Below are 14,884 nucleotides of genomic sequence, written 5' to 3' on the forward strand. Positions count from 1 at the left end.
ACTAAGGGTACACGTGTCATATATGTGCATTGTACACAGGCACAGACGAGTAAGGACATTTCATGCAATGCTTTTATCCAGGGAGGCAAAGGTCATACCTCAGCTTACCGTAGAAGAGAAACTTGAAAGCAGGAAGTTTTTTCTAAGCAGTTTCTATTGCCTGTTTCCCCTTCTTCTCAACCTACTGAGTCAACCTCCAGCTACAAGAGAGGAACATAGTGTGCAACCAGGTCACAGTGAAATAGAGTTTGAAAATATTATCCAGAAGGAAATATTTGATATTCATTTCTTCCCTAGAAGTACTTTTACAGATTCATGGTACTTGATGATTAAAAATGATGCAACATGTCATATGTGGGTATGTCTGCATAACGTATTACTCAAGAGACACACAAAAGATGTGCCCACACTCTGAACCAACCAGAAGCCATTCAAACCTGGTCATCCCAGCTCTGGGCCTTACTTAATGGGCCTCCACTTTTCAGGAGAACAAATCAGCTCAGGTCCAGCACTGAGATAATTGTGTGTATCCACCTTTTGGTTGCTCTGCTTAGAGCGCAGGCAAAACTAGCTTAGCTCTGCTTACTGTGTACCATGTATCCCTGCCTACAACAAAGCCATTTGTTAAATATAGAAAACATTAGGACCAGGGTAAGAGATGTGTTTACTTATAGGGGATATGAAAAAGACTGTTTCATAGTTCAGCTGATCTTTTTCTAGTAGTAACACATTCTTCAGGAAAAACAATACAGTGAAAAAAGCCTCCTTTTTTTGTGTTCTGTGTTCCTTACACCATAAAGCGTGTCACTAATTGAAAATGGAAATTAAAAAAGGTGATTAAATTTCTAATGTCTTTAACCTAGCTTTGGGAACAGTCAGGATTTCAAGAGCAATTGCTTTGAAGATTTCCCTTAGAGTGAGGTTTAAGACTTCTCAAATAAGTGTGTGTGGGCATGCATGAGCAGCTTTCTGAGTAACTGTTTAGCAGGATGTAGAATACAGATATGTTGGGAGTTAATTTGGCAAGTAGAAACAGTGAACTAAGTGTCCCAATGGGTGAAGAGTGGAATAGAAAGTTAACACTCCATTGCAGCCTCGTATTTTCCTTCCAAAAGCCACATACATCATCCTGAAAGATCTGTATACACCTGTGGTCAAACATGAACTTGTTGCAGCTTGAAACTTACGTGGACTTCAGAGTTCATCTGCTCAGTCTAATATCTCATCGCTAGCCCTTTGTTAAGAGCTTCATGATAGTCTCATAGTACAAGTATATATTACTGGACTTGAAGCCATGTTTCAGTACAAATACAGCTTTCATTTAAATTTGATGCTTCTGTTTCTTTTTAAGCTGCTTGAAAACAACATCAAAATGTAGAACTGTTAGAAATTGAAGGAAAAAGGCTCCGGTATGAATGATCTAGATATAAAATGGGAGATTGACAAATCCAGCCTGGGATGAGAGAGTTCATCTCTAAAGCACTGCACTAAACACCAGGAAATCTGTTTGTTTTTCCTGGCTTCCAGTGAAAACTTAAGCAGCAGTCACTTGAACCAAGAACTTACCAACGCAAACATGTTTGCATGCCTACTTACATGATTACTATCTTTGAATTCAGTAGACAGCCAAGGGAATTAACTGTTTGCTGGATCAGCACCTTCACTGCTACGGTTTATACCTCACCCATGTTTCACTACTATGGTAGAAACAAAGGCAGCAGCCATCTGAGGTGTCATATTGCCCTGCAGACACAAAACAAAAATATGTCATCTGTGACAAAGACATTAAGCACAGACTGTAGTAAAATTGCTGATTTGCTAGTTTCTGTGATTTAAATTGACATGCAAAATTTTCCCAGCTTTTCTCCCTGATTATATGCTGTCTGTGTTTTGCTCTGTGTGAGGAAAAGAAACCCACACTGTTTACCTTGTGCAGCTTCTTCATGAACACATGATCTTGGTTTTGTAGGCAGTATCACAGCAGTTCCCAAGGGAATGTTTGTATGCATAACAGTATTTATCTATAATCCCCATAGCATTTTTTTATCAGATCAATGCTGAACATTTCCATAAGATCTCTAGTATAACACGATCAATATCGTTACATAGTTCTATGCAAGGAAGACTTTTTCTTCTTTAGATAAAATGAAAAAGCATTTTTGCATTCTGAACCATGTAATCTTGTTACAATGAGAAGAAATTTATACATCAAAATCCCATTAATGTGACTGAGAGGAACACAAATAAATGCTCATGTATCAATCATTACGATAATTGTTATTATTATTCAGGCTGATTTATAGAGGACTATTGCTTTTGTGTAAGAACTTAACAATCAATTAGATTTGCCAGCAAAACATAAGAATTCCAGCCTTCGTGAGTATAGAGGTTAGTGGACAAATTATCCTACCATGGACATGAAAAGATATGGTACTGGAATTTATTTGCACAAGTGGTTGACATGGTGTTTTAACCATTGACCAAATTTTGTGGTGTCTGTTTATTATTTATAAATATCTTAAAGCTCACAGCTGCACTCAGAATTGAGCTGACAGAGACAAAAGAGTGTAAGACTGCTTAGCAGTTAAGGTATGAAAAGCTTCAATGGAAATATACAGATCACAACAAAAAAATCATTATTTAGCTCTTTTAGCAAATGGTAAAATCTCAAGGTTTCTGAAGTAGGACAAGAAATTCAGCCCACTTCAGTCATTACCCTAACTACTTCCCAATTCTGATTTCTGTGAAAAGGAGATTAGCAAAATTTGGTCTGGTACATTAAAATATGCTGAACAGAATTATCAGAGATGAGGATATATGCCTACAGAGAATACAAGTGAATGCATGATGCTGTCTGTAGTCACCAGCATTGTTGTAATTATTGCAATGAACTTGACACAAAATGGATTTGTGTGACTATGCAGGATAAAAAAAACATACTACAATGTATAACCAGAAAAAAAAATTAAATAGCATCCACTCCAAATCCTGGTATTGATTTTCTACTAGTTCCATTAACATGATACTTCACATAAACACTCTACCACTCTGAACATTTAGGGAGTGTAAATAATTTTACCGCTGTAATCCTGGTTGACAAATCTCACATGTTTCTTGTATGGCCATGAGTCAGTATATCTCAATCAAAGTTGTTGCGTATTTTGACATGGGAGGCTCTTAGACACAGCACATCTTCCTTGTGTTTACTGCCACCACATTCTGAAACATGATAATGGCCATTTGAATCAATCCCGGGTGCAGGTGTGGGGCATGAACCACAGCATTCCTTCATGCTGCCACACAGTTCCTGATATACATCAACAATCCATATCTGAAACAACAACCTATCTGAACATAGGCAGAGTTGTTTTGAAGAAGGACATAATTGATTGCCTTGTTCTATCATGGTTGTAAAACCTTTTAAATTCTTTTTATACTCTAGATTTCTTTCACCTGGTGGCACAATAAAATTGATACAATCTGCATTTAAGAATTATAAAGGCCTAGAGAATAAGAGTATGAAGAGGAAAAGGAAAGGCAAATCTCAAGACCAGGAATCAGGTAAGACGTTCTCTTACCACTACCAGTGACTTCATGCCTGACTGCAAAGCAACCTTGGCCTCCCAAAACGAGAACAGGAACACTCTGTTCCACCTGCATGTCAGAGATTTTCAGGTGAAGACAATCTCAGCATCACTTTAAGGCAGTTGGTAGTCTGAAAAGTCTAAAGGAAAGTCTTTTTGTCTACTAAATAAATCTCAAGAATTATCAGAACAAAAACATTCTTCCAAAGCAGCAAGATTTCTTGTTTTAAACCAATTAAACTCCATGGGATCGTTCGACATGAAATAGGCTCTGGCCTCTATCAGATAGGCAGGTGTAAAAAAATGGTAGGTAATTTCTGAATGAACAAGAACTAAAATACCTTCAAGACTAAGGCCTATTTATAGACAAACTTGTTCCCTGCCAAAAGCTAAGGCATCACTCCGAGCAGCCGGTGCTGTCCCATAACAGGCTCCCCACAGAAGCTGTGGTTGCCCCATCCCTGGAAGTGTTCAGGGCCAGGTTGGATGGAGCCCTGAGCAACCTGGTCTGGTGGAAGGTCTCCCTGCCCACAGCAGGGGGTTGGAACTGGATGATCTTTAAGATCTCTCCCAACCCACCCATTCCAGGATTCTGGAATATCATGAAGTATGGCTTTCACCATTCCTAGGCATCGGTCCTTTTGGGTCAAGTAATACAAATTTGATGCTGCCTTTTATGTTAACACATTTACTGAGATTATTTTCTTGCTACCACAGTCACTGAATCTGTTATGTAAAATGTAGAAATCTTTTGTCTTTCAAAGCTGAACAAGAAATGTCCATTTATCCTCGTGGTTAGGACAGGTGCAGGAAACTTCAGATAGTTCAAACTGAGTAGAGGAAGGATTTAAAAATTGAGCCTCTATCTCAGACATGAAGTCTTACAACTGGGCACTGGAATATGACCTGGCCTATAATTCCAATGCTACTTATCAAATTAATGAGCTTGGGAAAATGAGGGATCAGGATTCAGGACTCCTTCACAAACAGGTTCCCCTTCTGTGGCCTCATCCTTTTTTGCAGATCACTAACAGGAGGGACACAAAATGGCCTTATTCCAGTACTCCCCTGGCAAGTCAATACAACCAATTTGAGCCCTGGCAAGGTGATCGTGCCCACACCATCTGCCACAACCTGGATGGATTTTCCATGAGGAAAGCAGGCAAAGGGCAGAGGACAACAGCATCCCTGCCCCTCCATTCCCTCTGCTCTTCTCAAAGGGGCACAACAGCTGCTGGGCTTCACACTGTGGCTGCAGGTGGGTGACAGCTGTCAGAGGAGCCCCTGATGGGTTCATCATCTCCAGGGCTTGGGAGGGCGTCTGACTTTCAGTCTTCACAACTCTGAATTGACAGCTGAGTTCAGGAAGAAATAGGAAACTTCACTGTTCAGACCATGATGCTGCCAGTGAACTTAGGTTTTTGTGGCTGGGGAACTAGGGGGGAAAAACGGAAACATTGATTGATTTTAGGTGTTTCAGAGGTTAGCTCCTAGTGGAAAGAAGGCTGTCAGAATTGTTCTCCTGGATTTAAGCATTTAATCCTGCAATGTGAATCTCAGTCTGTAACCTCCCTTGTGTTTCTTTTTTTTTTTTTTAATACAAAAATTCACAAAATTACTGGTTACAAGTAAAGTAACACCACATTAGATTTTTGGTTTTAGTTGTCAGAAAATCTTTACCTGAAATACAGTTGAATCCACTTAAATCAATACACCTGAATAGAATACACCTATTAAAAAACAGAAGGCAAATTATGAGTATAACTCAACTTTACAAAAGAAATAAAATCTCTAGAAGAATTTTAGTTTAAGTCAATAATAATGAGGATGATAATAGCCATATCAAACTCTTCTGAGCTAATAATTCTTAATAGCAAAGAAAATTAAAATATACTTTCAGTGAACATAGGTTAAGCACTCAGACAATTTTAAATGTGTTCTCGATGGTTGGAAATCAATGTGTACCTTCAGGCAGATATTGTGTATAAACATACATAAAAGCAATGACTAACACAATATTATAACTTGAAAGTGCCCAGTAGGTGTGTCTTATCTACAATGTTATCCTACTGCAAAATCACAGGCACAATTTGTTGACTAGGCATTGACTGTTGAGCAGCAGAATTTCTCAACAGAGAGATGTTAAACAAGGTTCAAACCCTGAAGGCTTGGAACAAAAAAATTGCCACTGAAGTCAGCATGAAAAGATGGGGGGGGGGGGGGGGGGGGGATGGTTTATCTCCAACTTCTGTGTACGCATAAAAATACTGAACTTTCTCCACTGTCTCCCAGTAACACTGAACTAAACTACACTTTTCCTTCCCTGCTTTCAAAGCTTTTAATAGGAGAGCATTACTCTGCCTTTCAGCAGTACACACAGCCAGCTTCCTGAGAGGGAAAATCTCTGAAGGACAAGGTAAATTTTCTCTTAGGAACTCCTCAAGGCAGGAGAACTGCCAAGACACTGGGAGATCCCAGGATTTTCTTCTCCTCAAATGCAGTTTGGACTTGCAGTTCTCTCTGACATGAATAAGATCTTAGGGGAATTGTCCTGAGTTACTTCACCTATATAGTCTCAGTGAGAACCATCCATGGAAGGAAGGATATCAGATATTTGTATCTCTTCTCTCCGACAGCTTACTGTTCCTGCCATGAATAGAAAGCAAAGTTTCCCTCCTTTCTTCAGAGAGATTAGAAACTGTCTGGTTTAATGGCTGCAGTCAAACTCTTCTGCAGTTGAAGCTGTAGTAGCCCACAGATGGCTGGTGCACCTGCTAAGGTGAACTGGGTTGTACTGGGGGGAAAAAATGGTTTCACAATAGGAAGGACAGGCAGGGAAGAAAAAATGTCCAAAAATATGAAGAAATTCCCATTTTACTTAAAAAAGTAGGACTTTTACGGGGGAGAAATGGAGGCTTGAGAGCAGCTGTGCTGTTTCTGAAGTGGAGGAAATGCTAGTGGTGCTTTAACAGCTCTCTCACTTGACTGACTTGACTTGATCATGGGTCATTTCTTACATCACTGAATAAATTGGACTCTAAAGCTCATGGTGCCCCTGGGAAAAGAATTATCATGGGAGCTCCTGCTACTACTCCCAAGGCCACATCTAACATGTTTTTTAAATGGTGATGGCTCTTACATACAGAAAATGGATTTAAGCATTAATTTTCTTGTTTTCTTGTCCTTTAAAATCATTCTTTACAAATCACCAAAAGAAAAAAAAAATCACAAATAAACTTCCCTAAATACCTATTCTGGCCTTAATTTTCTACCATTAAATCTAACTTTATAGTCAACAAGATGTTATTCAACTAAGTACTTAAAATACTTCGGCAATCAAATAGGGCAAGTTCTTCATTCGTAGCACTGAGACCAGCTATAAAATTTTATTGTATATCTGCAGTTGCTGGCATGTGATTTTATAAATGTGCAATGAACACATCTTCAAGACTACTGCTGAAGTAGTTGAGTTAAGAAGTTGCAACCACTAAAGAATATCACAGTAGTGAAATGTATCGCTAGAACATATGAAGAAGCCTGCCTAACAGTAGAAAGATAGGAAGTAAAGAAGTAAATGCTCACTATACTGGCATCTGCTAGTCAGGTAGGTCCATGACATACAGAAAATATACAAGACATGGTGGTTGACAGCAATCCTCCCATTCAGACACAGCTGGACAGAAATTCTCTCAAAGAGCGATGCCTTATGTGGCTTTCAATGGGATGAGCTAGCAAGAGCATCTGACAAACTTGTCAGGTGCCAAATTCACAACTGGTGTGAAAGTGGAGAAAATTACATTCCCTTCTTCTGCTTTGTACCTTTGTATCACCATTCAATCTCCTGCAGGCCTGCTGACACCTACTCCATCACTGCACAAGGGAGCATAAATGAATGCAATTTAAATATCAAGGCTTCAAAAAGGGGTGTAGGCAGAAGCAGGCTGGAAACATCTCTGTCATCTGTGGTCTCACAAATTATCTGCTGTCTTCTGAAGATAGAAGTCATGTTTATTTTTCACTTCCCTGTACAGTAATAGAGTAGGGGTGAGGGAATTTTAAGAGCTAGACCATTAGGAAGTCAGAAGTCAGATGAAATACATCAAACTTACACTTACCTCTCTTTTTTGCTGGGGGAGGACCTAACTTTCCACACTTTCAGCACTGAGAACTTGGAAAGCATACAGCTAACTAGGCACTGGGGAGAGCAGAGGTATTTTGATTTGTTTATAAAAACTGTCAAGCACCACCCACACTCTGTCCTCAAGTGACCCAGATATATTCTTCTGCCTGAAGATGAAGCGTTGAGATATCTACTAGCACACAGAGTGCAAAGTGTGTTTTATGCTCCAGCAGGATAGATGAGCAACCAGCACAGAATAACAATAATAAACACCCTAGCCATAATAAAACTCTTGAAGTCCTTTTCTCCTGAATAGGAATAAGCCTTGTTTAACGTTTCAAAATATTTGCACAGTGGGACTTGGGTTTCAAGTTTTTTGATTTTTTTTCCCCAGGCTTACTTTGGCTAAGATTCAAAGTAAATGAGCCAAAATTATACAATACATAAATACAAAAGGGTAACAGTGAGCTAAATATAGATCAGAACATGAAACAGACAGATGGGCTGGTCTTTAAGCATTTCTAGATATCTAGATATTTCCAGATATTCCCATTCAGTGTATTGTAGCACAACCTTGCACAAGGCTGCGTGCCTATTGTAGTGAAAACATTTAAAGCATCGGTTCTATTTCATTGTTTAAAAAAAAAAAAAAAAAAAAAGAAAAGAAAAAAGTAGTGGAAATTCAATTTCTTTGCTGTCTTTTGCATCTCTGATCTGCACCTTTTTTTTACCCTCATTGTTCCATGAGAGCAACCTTGTCTTCTCTCTGACTGAAAACAGCACAAGAGTTAAATGAGCCTCCTGAGAACCAAAAGATATATGGTAGGAAACAAAAAAAAACCCAAAGAGACAGGGGCTGAAAACCATGTTCAGGCCTGTGTGACAGTTGTTTCCATTCTACAGTCACAACAGAGGCAAGGTGAGACCAGGTGATAACAGCATTAAAAGAGCTGCCTGAAACAGCAAACAAGGGAAAACATATGTGGGCATCAAATTCCATGTAAGAAAAGTCTATTGCTTTTGTTGGCCAAAAGTCAATTGGGAACAACTGGGAACATTTTGTTGGAGCTTGCCAAAATGCTGAGCAAATGCTGGACCAGAAAAGTAAACAGTTTACAGAGCACTGGCAGACCAGAACTGAGGAAGGGATCTTTAGTAACTACAGAGTAAAGCAGGTCACAGAGCAGTGATTAATGGGTGCAGGAATTTCAAATACAATCATACACCTGCACAGCATGGCCTGGAAAGATGGATTGCCAAATGGCCTGAGAAAAATTAGAGCAGGGCAAATAAGTTTCAATGTGACACATTTGTTACAATGGAGAAGAAAATGAATTCTGCATTTCACATAATCTGAACTTCAGAGGGAGCGAAGAAAAGGGGACTGCCCTTTAAGGGGACAAAAGAGCTATTGGCAATTTACAAACAAACACTCTCATTCGTCCCTGGGATACTGGCCTGGACCTTACTTCTCTTCCAACGGTATCTTCTTCCCAACTGCCTACTCTGGGAATGATGAAAAATCCCTAACCTAAATTCTTGGTAACAATAATTTAATAATAAGAATGGGTAAAGCTTAAGTAGTACAGGGAAGAGTGATGGATCTTTCTTCTGGTTTGGCTGAAAAACTCATTTTTAAAAACTTGAGGCATAGGTTGCATATAGCTCTATGAATAACTTTGCCCTTATTCAAATTCAAAGGCAACTTAAGCTAATAAACCTTACTGTAATTAAAACTCTACAGTAATAGACATGGCATTTCAGATGGGCTTCTTATCAAATTTAACAGCTTATTCCATGGCATAGGTAAAGAGATTTTAAAGAGGATATCCACACAAAGATCTAAGAGATCCACAAGAGATCTAAGACAATTAGAAATAGTCCACAAGGCTTTGGGGAAATGCAGTATTACCTGAATTTTTTGGTCATACAGAAGGTCTGTGGTCTTGGACAAGAGTACACCCTATGCTCATCCTATTCAAAGACAATTGGACTAAAGCCAGAACACATCAAACATGACCCCTGGTGTCAAGCAATAAATTCAGAATCTCAGCCTTTTTTTTCTTCTTTCTTCCTAATAAAAGCCTCTCCATCATTTATTTGTAGCCATTATAGTCACAAAGAAAATTAATGAAACTGTAATTGAAAAAATTATGCCTGCAAAGATCAGGAGGCATCTAAAATTATGCTCCTGGGAGGTGTGAACATCTGCTTTTAATCCTGCAACCTGTTGATCCTGTGAGCAACAAAAATGCAAAAGCACTTTGTGTTTCCACGTGTGTGCACGTAAGAAGATAAAGGGAAGGTAAAGGCTGAAATCTTTTATCACTAAAGAAAGCCCTAACCCCTGCAGACAAAATAGAATGGAAAAAAATCTCAGTGGCTTAGAGAAGACAATTAGACTCAACTTTCACACAAGGCAAAGTAGATAGAGTGCATAAGAAACATTTGGGCTTGAACAAGAAGGACCCAGCAGTGGACTTACCCAGAGCCCTGAGCTGCCTTAGTGTCATTCTGTGTGTGTGTAAACTCTCTGGCCTATATTTGAAGGGGGTTAAGTGATTTATAAGTCTCCATGAGCTCCCTCTACCTGCCTAGATGTCTCCTGATGAGGACACAGAAGTATCTCAGATTTTTTTCTCACACAGAAATCTTATACAAGTTCTCTCAAATCTGAGAAAGCTGACAAGTATATGGACCACAGTTTCCCAACAAGACCTCCAGTGTAACACCAGTAGCTTTTCCTGTTCCCCTACAAGTCAGCAGAAAAGGGATGTGAGCCAACTCTTTTTCTTGGTCCCAGAGCCATTGTAGGCAGGACCCTGATGGTGCTTTCTTGGCTGTTGCTTCCCCTTGTTCTGCACCTGCTCATGGCAGCCTTGGAGACTCCTGATCTCTTTCTGCCTCTAGTCAGGGGCAGCATGACTCATGTTATTGACAGCACCACTCACGTTCCTTCCTTTATAACAAGCTCAATTAATAAGGCATCAGTTTTCAGCTTTCTTTTCCAGAGCAGGGATCAAGACCAAAGACTTATGAAGTTTGTCGCACCTGAAGGCCAAGGGACTTCCCTGTGCTCTGTGTTTAGGGAAAACAGATGCTGCATAGAAGAAAGGTAAGGAGAACAGAGAAATGGAGCTGAAGGAGCTCAACAACTTGGAAAATTTAATTTCCCTACACATTTAAATTGCTAAACGTGAGCAGCCAAGACTGAAAAATTTGCTTTGTGCAAGTAGAAGAATTTAATGTTCGATTTTGCCAGTTGTGCAGACAGAGACACATGCAATATTTCCTACAGGGTTTGTTTGGCTTTTTTTTTTTTTTTTTTTTGGCCTTCTTTAACAATCCATTTTACAGGGCAATTTCAAGAGATGGCTATGAGCACACCAGAGAGGTGCTATATCAAAAAAAGTACACCTGATTAATTATCTAACAAGGGAGATGTTTGCACAGCCAGTACCATTCATTTTTCATGTGACAATGCAGGCTTTAAGTGTTAGCAACTACTAAACCAACACTGCCAGAAGGATGTAGTTGCCATCCACACAATCTTTCCTTTCTGTCTCACAAACAACAGTGTTCTGTCAGGGATGGCCCACATTCCACCCCTAATATCTCCTTTGTACCTGTTTCAGTGACTTGTGAGCCATTTCAAATAAGGATGTAGATTTTAAAAATGTCATTAAATTGTGGTTCAAGAAGATTTAGGAAAAACATTTTAAAATATTGCAAAATTATTACATTAGGGAACAAATTCCCTTTTCTCTCATGTTCATCAGATTCACTCTCCACTAATGAATACAAAGAATGAATCTCCAAGGAATTTGTATATTTGAGGTTTAAAGGAGGTTCAACATTAGGATTTGGCTATAACTTCAATTTCCTTTCATGAATATTTTATTTAAATCCTGTATTAATCACAGAGTCACAAAGATAGCCTGCCTCCTGCTCCTGCTTACTCTCATTGTCTGTCACAGAAACAATTTCTCTCAACCTTAAATATCGCTAATTAAAAATTTCCCTGAAGCCAGCTGATACCTGTGTGATTAATGGGCTGGCTAATAAATAAAATGCACCATGCTACTTTAGGACCATTGTACCATAAAAGCATAGAAAGTGTGCCAGTGGCCTCATCATCTTGAAATATGTTTATTAAAACAACAACATAGAAGTCCTAAGGGTCCTGAATTGCTCCACATCATTAATAACCAGATAAACCATACACTGAGAAGCCTACTTCAGTTCATTATTCCAAGCAAAGAAACTATGAAAACAAGGGGGAAAAAATCCAGAAGAGTGAAGAGAAGCACAGGGCTTGTTTCTCAGATGAATAAACCCCATCTCATCCTCGGTGTGAGTGTGAACAAGAGTGAAGGACTGGATGTTGCTGGGACAAAGAATTTCACTCCCAGATTTCAGTTTTAAATGCTCACCAGGTTGCTGAGCACAGTGCCCATCTGGGTCTTGTTTGGGTTAAAGAGTCTAGGCAGCAGTTTGAGACAGCTTGAGGCTCATATCCAAAACCAGGGCAGCTTCTGTAGAGAGGGTCATAGGGACTCAATTACAGCTTCATCTGTGCTTAGGGAAAATCTCTTTCAGTGAAATGAGCTCAGACCAGGTAACTGCACCAATATCAGCTTAGTCTGAAGTGGTGCACAGATGTTTCCCCACACAAAGGTAATTTCTACCTTATGGTAATAATAAATATGGCAACACTGACAGTTCATCTTGGGTTAGTCTGTAACATGTCAATAGGATCTGCTCAGGAGCAGATCAGAGAGAAGAGATGCAACCCTTAACAACCCCTCTGCCACTCTGATGTGATAAGCCCAGTGTAATGTAACTCTTGGTCAGGCTGACCCAACCACCTTGCAGGGCAGGCAGAGGTGGCAGAACCAGGCTCATATCTCCTGTCCAGAATTTTCTGTGCATTTCAGTACAGAGAGAAGCAGCTGGGTGAAGCCAGGTGGAAACGCACACCCATGCTCTGAAAGAGTGGAGAACTCAGTGCAGAACCAAAGCTTGACACAGCTGACCCATGCTGCACCAGAGGAAGGTTGAGAGTTTGTAAGAAATAGTGGGCATCAACCCTTGCAAATCACCAGCCACCAAGACAAGCAGTCAGACCTTGGTTCTGTAACATTCAAGAGTACCTTCCCTGGTCAGTCTGATATGAGTCTGCCTCCATAACCCAGGTGCTTAGCACTCTGAACCCAATGCTGAAATTACATTTATTCATGCATAGTTTTCCTTTCCTCTCTACCATTTCTTTCACAATAAGCACTTAATAAGTAGGTTCCTCGCTCTTTGTTTAGCCTAGGCCTCTCACAAGAGTTGCTTAACTCACTAATATACACCACAAAAAAGACACCTGTATTACAGATCCATAGGAAAACCACCAAAATCGTCTACATCTTTCTCACCAAGGACACATTCAGCTTTTTTCCTTCACTCATGGTTAGGAAGTGAGTTAGGCAAGGAATGGTCTCAATCTCACTCTCTGCTCTGTGGTTTGGCACTGATTAGTCAACAAAAAGAAGAGAATCTGGAGCCAACTCTGCTCTTTAAATAGAATTCTGTCCCTCTGCCATGATTTCAACTGAGCACAACAACCAGCTAAGTATCTATCAAAATAATTCAGCACCTCAGAACCCACAAAAGCAGTTTCCATCATAATTGCCATTTTTGACAAAAAAAGTCCTTACGGAGATCAACAGTAGCAAGAGATTAGGTAGTATCAGTAGTCATTCCTGGTTGTAGTTGAAGTGAAGGTCACATTCTTCAAAACAGTAAAACAAGGGTCATCAATCCATACAGATACATCCATGTGAAATGCCAGCCTACTATCTGTGGAGTCCTCCCATTCTAAGGAGGCTGGAATTTGATCTTACCTTGTGTTAACTCCTCCCTTGACCCAAACCCTAAAACCCCACCCCTACAATGCCCTGTTAAAACCCCACAACCCTGCCTCTGGGAGCCCTTTTGTCTTCACCCCCCTCCCCAGCCCTGGGGGTGAATAAATGGATTCTTGAGCTAAATAAATGAAGACCCATCTTGTTCTTTCCCCCTGCTGGTGCCAGCAGCTGCACCCTCCCTGGACATGATGAACTCTGTAGCTACATGATGCCACAACTATCAGCACCAAAAACTGTCCCTGCTTGTGTCAATTAAATGGACCCCATGGCCACTTCTCAGTGAACACAATTTTCTGTCTTACCCCCAGTTTCTTCTGACCCCTTGAATATTTTTGGTTTCAAATAGTAAAGTGAGTAGCCAAATTCATCCATAGCTACTTAAACTCACAGTGAGCTGGCTTAAGTCCTACACAACAAATAAAATTGGCCTGAAATTAGATTCAGCCATCCAAGGCCTGGGATATTGTTCCCAAGGTCTCCTTAGTGCAAGCATCTGTATCTGAGGCAGCTGTCTGATGCCTCCTGTAGCCAGTGGAGATCAAACCAGCAGAGCCAATGGTCTCAGGAAGAAATACTTCACACTGAAAGGAAATTACATCTTTTGAGTAAAACAAACTCAGTACTCCACTGGGTGACTCAGACTCTCCTCTAGCTACAAAGAGGGACTGAGTTGAGCTGTTCAGTTGTAGATGCCTGTGTTCTCAAAATACACACCCACACCAACAAATCCTGCCCCAGAGTACTTGCTTATTTAATTTATGTAGCTGTTCCACTGAAATGACCAGCAATAATCACAGTCAAGTTCATAGCACATAGATCAACGAGTTACTTAAAATCTAGCATGTTTACTCCATCCAAAGCGGATCAAAACTATAATAAAAATAACTCCCACCTGTTTACACTTGTGTAGGAGGCCTCTGGTTGCATATAAAACACGTGCATTTTTACTGACCTCATCTTGGTTACGTCACCAAGACTTCCAACATCAGCCACATTTCACCAGCCTGATACACATAATTGCATGTGACGCATCTGTAAATACAAGTCATTTATTCTGCATAAACATAAGTTTCAGCTGAAGCCCATTCAATATTCATGCAGCAGATTTACATCCTCCCAGTGGTTCCTGTGGAGCTAATAATATAATGATATAATACACCTGCATGTTAGGACAGCTGTAGTTAAATGAGGCAGAGGTTTTCTTCAGCTCCTCGAAGTGGGCATGGTGATATCAGCTTCACAAGAGGGAAAAGAGGAAATGTTAT

At 40.0% G+C, this 14,884-nt stretch overlaps 1 long non-coding RNA gene across 1 annotated transcript; it reads right to left on the reverse strand.

Annotated features, from left to right (window-relative positions):
• Positions 1–116: 116 nt before the first annotated feature.
• Positions 117–14,611, reverse strand: LOC136301285 (uncharacterized). Its single transcript, XR_010723832.1, has 5 exons — positions 14,512–14,611; positions 5,265–5,314; positions 3,579–3,654; positions 1,597–1,743; positions 117–200 (listed from the first exon to the last, which is right to left on the reverse strand). It is a non-coding gene; the product is annotated as an uncharacterized lncRNA (long non-coding RNA).
• Positions 14,612–14,884: the final 273 nt, after the last annotated feature.

Source organism: Chamaea fasciata, unplaced genomic scaffold (assembly GCF_029207755.1).
Source record: "Chamaea fasciata isolate MVZ Bird 193981 ecotype frontalis unplaced genomic scaffold, bChaFas1.0.hap1 SCAF_1, whole genome shotgun sequence".
Lineage (NCBI taxonomy): Eukaryota > Metazoa > Chordata > Aves > Passeriformes > Sylviidae > Chamaea > Chamaea fasciata.